At 43.4% G+C, this 6,822-nt stretch overlaps 1 non-coding gene across 1 annotated transcript; it reads left to right on the top strand.

The window, feature by feature from the left end:
* The first annotated feature begins 6,394 nt into the window (after positions 1-6,394).
* Positions 6,395-6,499, top strand: LOC137233207 (U6 spliceosomal RNA). Its single transcript, XR_010947369.1, has one exon. It is a non-coding gene; the product is annotated as a U6 spliceosomal RNA (small nuclear RNA).
* The last annotated feature ends 323 nt before the right edge of the window (positions 6,500-6,822 follow it).

Genomic DNA, 6,822 nt, shown 5'->3' with positions numbered 1-6,822 from the left:
CATCATCAAAAAATCTAGAAACAATAAATGCTGGAGAGGGTGTGGAGAAAAGGGAACACTCTTGCACTGCTGGTGGGAATGTGAATTGGTTCAGCCACTATGGAGAACAGTATGGAGGTTCCTTAAAAAGCTACAAATAGAACTACCATATGACCCAGCAATCCCACTACTGGGCATATACCCTGAGAAAACCGAAATTCAAAAAGAGTCATGTACCAAAATGTTCATTGCAGCTCCATTTACAATAGCCCGGAGATGGAAACAACCTAAGTGCCCATCATCGGATGAATGGATAAAGAAGATGTGGCACATATATACAATGGAATATTACTCAGCCATAAAAAGAAACGAAATTGAGCTATTTGTAATGAGGTGGACAGAACTAGAGTCTGTCATACAGAGTGAAGTAAGTCAGAAAGAAAAAGACAAATACCGTATGCTAACACATATATATGGAATTTAAGAAAAAAAAAATGTCATGAAGAACCTAGGGGTAAGGCAGGAATAAAGACGCAGACCTCCTAGAGAACGGACTTGAGGTTATGGGGAGGGGGAAGGGTGAGCTGTGACAGGGCGAGAGAGAGTCATGGACATATACACACTAACAAACGTAGTAAGGTAGATAGCTAGTTGGAAGCAGCCGCATGGCACAGGGATATTGGCTTGGTGCTTTGTGACAGCCTGGAGGGGTGGGATAGGGAGGGTGGGAGGGAGGGAGACGCAAGAGGGAAGAGATATGGGAACATATGTATATGTATAACTGATTCACTTTGTTATAAAGCAGAAACTAACACACCATTGTAAAGCAATTATACCCCAATAAAGATGTTTAAAAAAAAAAAAGGTATCCAAATTAGAAAGGAAAAAGCAAAATTATCTCTTTTCACAGACATGAACTCATATGTAAAAATACCCTTGAGATTGCACCAAAAAAATCTGTTAGAATTAATCAATGAATTCAGTGAAGTTTCAGGATACAGAATCAATACACAAAAATCACAATTAAAGAAAATTTTTTTTTGAATTTCAAGTCCAATAGCATCAAAAAGAATAAATTACTTAGAAGTAAAATTAAGCAAGAAGGCCAAAGACTTGCATAGAGAAAACTACAAAACTTTGCTGAAAGAAATTAAAGACATAAATAAATGGAAAGATATCTGATACTCATGTATCAAAAGGCTTAATATTAAGGTGGCAAGCCTCCCTAAAGTGATAGTTTTTGGATTTTACTTTTTTACAGATTCAGTGCAATCCACATCAAAATCCCAATGGCATTTTTTGCAGAAATAGAAAAATCCATCCTAAAAATTCATATGGAATCTCAAGGGACCACCCCCCCCCACCAAATAGCCAAAACAATCTTGAAAAAGAAGAACAAAACTGGAGATCCCACAATTCCTCATTTCAAAACCTATTACAAAGCTATAATAATCAAAACAGTTTGGTACTGGCAATAAAGACATATGGACCAATGGAGTAAAAGAGAGTGCCCAGAAATAAACTCTCAAATATGTCGTGTTATGGACTGAATAATGCCCCCCCCTCACCAATTCATACTAAAGTCCTAACTCCCAGTATCTCCGAATGTGACTGTATTTTAGGAGATAGAGCCTTAAAGAGGTAATTACAGTGAAATGAGGTCCTAGAGGTGGGCCCTAATCCAATATGACTGTTGGCGTTCTACAGATATACATAGAGGGACAACCATGTGAAGATACAGGGAGAAGATGGTCATCCACAAGTCAAAGAAAGAATCCTTAGAAGAAGTCAGCTTTGCCAACACCTTGATCTCAGACTACTAGCCTCTACAACTGTGAGAAAATAAATTTCTGTTGTTTAAGTCAGCAGTCTGGGGTACTTGGTTATGGCAGCCAGAGCAAACTAATACACATAGTGAAATGATTTTTTTTTTTGAAATGATTTTTGACAGGGGTGCCAAGACCATTCAATGGGGGACAGTCTTTTCAATTTATGGTGCTGGGAAAACTAAATATCTACATGCGGAAGAGTGAAGCTGGAAACTTTCTTTACACCATTTACAAAAATAAACTCAAAATGGAGCAAAGACCTAAATATAAGAGCTGAAACTATAAAACTCTTAGAAGAAATAAAAGGGAAAATCTTCATGGCATTGAATTTGGCAATGATTTCTTGGATGTGACTTGAAGAGCACAAGCAACAACAAAAAAATTGTAAACTGGACTACATCAAAATTTAAAACTTCTGAGCATCAAAAGGACACAACCAACAAAGTAAAAAGGCAACCCATGGAATGGAAGAAAATATTTGCAAATCATATATCTGATAAGTGGTTAATATCCAGAATATATGAAGAACTCCTACAACTTAACAACAGAAACTCGATTCAAAAATGGATAAAAAGGGACTTCCCTGGTAGCGCAGTGGTTAAGAATCTGCCTGCCAATGCAGGGGACACGGGTTCGATCCCTGGTCTGGGAAGATCCCACATGCCGCGGAGCAACCAAGCCCATGCACCACAACTACAGAGCCTGTGCTCTAGAGCCCGAGAGCCACAACTACTGAGCCCACGTGCCACAACTACTGAAGCCCACGCGCCTGGAGCCCATGTTCTGCAACAAGAGAAGCCACTGCAATGAGAAGCCCGCGCACCACAACCAGAGAAAGTCCACGCACAGCAACGAAAACCCAACACAGCCAAAACAAAAATGGATAAAGGGGATCAGAATCAAGATGGTGGAGTAGTAGAACATGGAATGTATCTCTTCCCACAAATACATCAAGAATACGTTTACAGATGGAACAATTCTCACACAACACCTACTGAACACTAGCAGAAGACCTCAAACACCTGAAAGGACAAGAAAGATGGCCACGTAACTGGGTACGGCAAAAGGAAAAAAAAATAAAGAGGAAGCAGATGGGTCCTGCACCCCTAGGAGGGAGCTGAAGGAGAGAGGTTCCCACACCCTGGGAAGTCCCCTCACCAGAGGAAAGATCAGCAGGGACAGAAAAGAAGCTTCCAAGGCTCAGAGACAGCAACAACCAGTTAGTGGCAGGCAGGACAGCCAGAGATTACACAAATGGGCCGTGCCACTGCCCTGTGCATCCCAGCCTTAGAAGCACCTTTGCTGGTATGGGCAGGGGCTGGGTGCTGGAACGTGGGGTTTAGAGGACAGACCCGGGGAGAGGACTGCTGTTGGCTGCATGGAGACAGCCTAAAGGGGCTGGAGTGTGGGGCACAGTGACCAGGAGTGTTCATGGAAGAAGCCCAGGCTGCCACAGAAGCGAAGTGCCATTGTCAAGTGGCGCAGGAAGGGAGAGATGGGGCCACCATTGCAGCCTCTTTCCCCACCCACCAGCTCCTACCTCCATAGGCTCTGGCTGCTGCCCCAGCTCCCTTCTGCCTGGGCAGGCCAATGCACTCCAGCTGCCACCTCAGTTCCCTCCCACCTGGGCAGGCTCACAAGTTCCAGCCACTGCTTCAGCAGCCCTGGGCGCAGACACCAGTGGGTTGCCCACACACAGAGGTGGGGCTGAAATCACAGCTGAGCCCCAGGGGCCGTGTGACTTAGGAAGCAGAGATGAAATCTCTCCCTGTGGCTGAACGAACCGCAGATTTACACCTCCGCTGCCAGCTTTGTATATTCAGTGCCTGCAGAACATCTGAACAGAAAACTGGTGCTCCCATGGCTGGGACAGGTCTGGCCTTAGCAGCTGTGGGCATTGTGGGCATGTACACCAGGCGGCTGGGCTGAGCCAGGGTCTGAGCTGCCTCCATAGCACCCACAGAAGGTCCAGGTGCACGAGTACTGCAGTCTTGGGACCTGACTTCTGTGGATCTGCGCTGGTGGCATTGTGAAAACAAAGCCTGAGAGGTACCAGGGAGGACTGCCAGCATACCTACGGTTGAGGTGGGGCCGAGGGCAGTGCCAATAACAGTGTACTCTGAGAGTCTGCACAATAGGTGAAAGGTGACACAATGGAGCACACTCACAGGTGAACAGCTCAGGAGGAGGAGGAGTACTCAATGGCTCCTCTCCCAGTGGGAGCACCCCAATCCAACCTACCTTGCACCACATACCAGAAATGCAACTCAGAAACCGATCTGGGGGCTGCTACTCCAACAACTGGGGAGCACACCCTGCCCCGGACAAGGCAGTGAAAACCATAGAGCAAAGAGGAGGCCCTGCTCAATATCCAGTGCTGGCTCTGGTCAGCACATCAGTCACACCTCCTATCAAGGGGATGATAGCCAGCATACAGTGAGGAAAGAGGTGGCAGGCATCCATACTAAAAACAGCCCTCACATCCAAAAATATTAAGCCCACACAGGCTACACAGGGATGTTTCCACATAAAAATAGCCCTCCAAGACCACAGTAGATAATTGTTTCTCCTCAACTCGTTCAGCAAGAGAAATATAAGTAAAATGAAGAAGCAGAGGAACCACTCCCAATTAAAAGATCAAGAGAATACCCCTGAAGAACAAACAATGAAGCAGACCTCTTCAGTCTAATAGACACCAAGTTCAAAAAGGAGATAATGAGGGACTTCTCTGGTGGTGCAGTGCTTAAGAATCTGCCTGCCAATGCAGGGGACACAGGGAAAATTCCACATGCTGCAGAGCAGCTAAGCCTGTGCACCACAACTACTGAGCCTGCACTCTAGAGCCCGTGAGCCACAACTACTGAGCCCATGCACCACAACTACTGAAGCTCATGCAGCTAGAGCCCATGCTACGCAACAAGAGAAGCCACTGCAATGAGAAGCCCGCACACCACAACAAAGAGTAGCCCCCACTCGCCACAACTAGAGAAAGCCCGCACAGCAACGAAGACCCAATGCAGCCAGAAATAAACAAAAATAAAAAAGGAGGGCTTCCCTGGTGGTGCAGTGGTTGAGAGTCTGCTTGCCGGTGCAGGGGACATGGGTTCGTGCCCTGGTCCAGGAAGATCCCACATGCCGTGGAGCGGCTGGACCTGTGAGCCATGGCCATTAAGCCTGCGCATCCGGAGCCTGTGCTCCGCAACGGGAGAGGCCACAACAGTGAGAGGCCCGCGTACCGCAAAAAAATAAAAAAGGAGATAATGAAAATACTGAAGGAATTGAGAAAAGCTATCGACAGAAATGCAGACTACTGTAAAAAGGAACTAGAAATTATAAGGAGGAGCCAAGAAAAATTAGTGAATTCATTTGAAGAGATGAAAGCTGGACCAAAGGCTATGAACAGAGGAATGAATAATGCAGAACAAATAAGTGATCTAGAAGACAGAATAATGGAAATCACCCAATTAGAACAGCAGACAGAAACCCAAATGACAAAAAATGAAAGCAATATGAGACCTATGGGATAACATAAAGTGGGCCAATCTATGCATAATAGGGATCCCAGAAGGAGAAGAAAGAGAAAAAGGTAATGAAACTGTGTTTGAAAAAATTATGGCTGAAAACTTCCCAAACCTAAAGAAGGAAACATATCCAGATACAGGAAGCACAGAGGGCTCTGAACAAGATAAACCTAAACAGACCTACACCAAGACATATTAAAAAAAGTTAAAAATAAAGAGAAGGTTCTAAAGGCAACAAGAGAAAAACAAAGAATTAATTACAAGGGAACAACCATAAGGTTATCAGCTGATTTCTCTACAGAAATGCTGCAGGCCAGAAGGGAGTGGCAAGATATATTCAAAGTCCCAAAATGGAAAAATCTGCAACCTAGGATACTCTACCCAGCAAGATTATCATTTAGAACAGAAAGAGAGATAAAGAATTTCTCAGATAGCAAAAAGTAAAAGAATACAGCAATACTAAACCTATCCTAAAGGAAATATTGAAAGGTCTTCTCTAAGTAGAAAAGTAGAGGGAATTCCCTGGCAGTCCAATGGTTAGGACTCTGTGCTGCCACTGCAGGGGGCCTGTGTTTGATCCAGGGTCAGGAAAGTAAGATCCCACAGGCCGCATGGCACAGCCAAAAAATAAATAAATACGAAAAGCAGTAAGAATCTACAGGAAAGAGAAAATCATAATTGGCAAGTAAATCATTTAAACAAGAAAGTACACACACAGATTTTTAAAATAGTAAAAAAATTTTTGTGAAAGCAATGATAACCACAATGAATGGCAAAAGGATAAACATGAAGATGCAAAAGAGGACATCAAAATCATTAAATGTGGGAGAGGAGAGTAAGAAAATGTAGATTTTTTTTTCTATAAGGTGTTTGAGCCTATCTGACTACCAGTCTAAAGCAAGTAGATATAGGAAGGAGTTAACATACTTGAAAAACAGGGCAACCACATACAACAGATTCACAAAAAAACAAAAAGAAGAGAAGATAAGCATAATACAAAAGAAAATCATCAAACCACAAAAGAAAAAAGAAAGGGACAAAGAAGAAATATAAAATCAACGGGAGTGCTCACTTCAGCAGCCATATACTAAAATTGGAACAATACAGAGAAGATTAGCATGGCCCCTGCACAAGGATGACACGCAAATTCATGAAGCGTTCTATATATTTTTTTGATACAGCCACTATGGAGAACAGTATGGAGGTTCCTTAAAAAACGAAAACTAGAACTACCATATGACCCAGCAATCCCACTACTGGGCATATATCCTGAGAAAACCATAATTCAAAGAGTCATGTACCACAATGTTCACTGCAGCTTTATTTACAATAGCCAGGACATGGAAGCAACCTAAGTGTCCATCAACAGATGAACGGATAAAGAAGATGTGGCACATATATACAATGGAATATTACTCAGCCGTAAAAAGAAACGAAATTGAGTTATTTGTAGTGAGGTGGATGGACCTAGAGTCTGTCATACAGAGTGAAGT

The sequence above is a fragment of the Pseudorca crassidens genome, chromosome 10, assembly GCF_039906515.1.
Source record: "Pseudorca crassidens isolate mPseCra1 chromosome 10, mPseCra1.hap1, whole genome shotgun sequence".
NCBI classification, from domain to species: domain Eukaryota; kingdom Metazoa; phylum Chordata; class Mammalia; order Artiodactyla; family Delphinidae; genus Pseudorca; species Pseudorca crassidens.
Note: the sequence above shows the minus strand (reverse complement) of the source record. Positions and strands in the feature narration are given on the sequence as shown.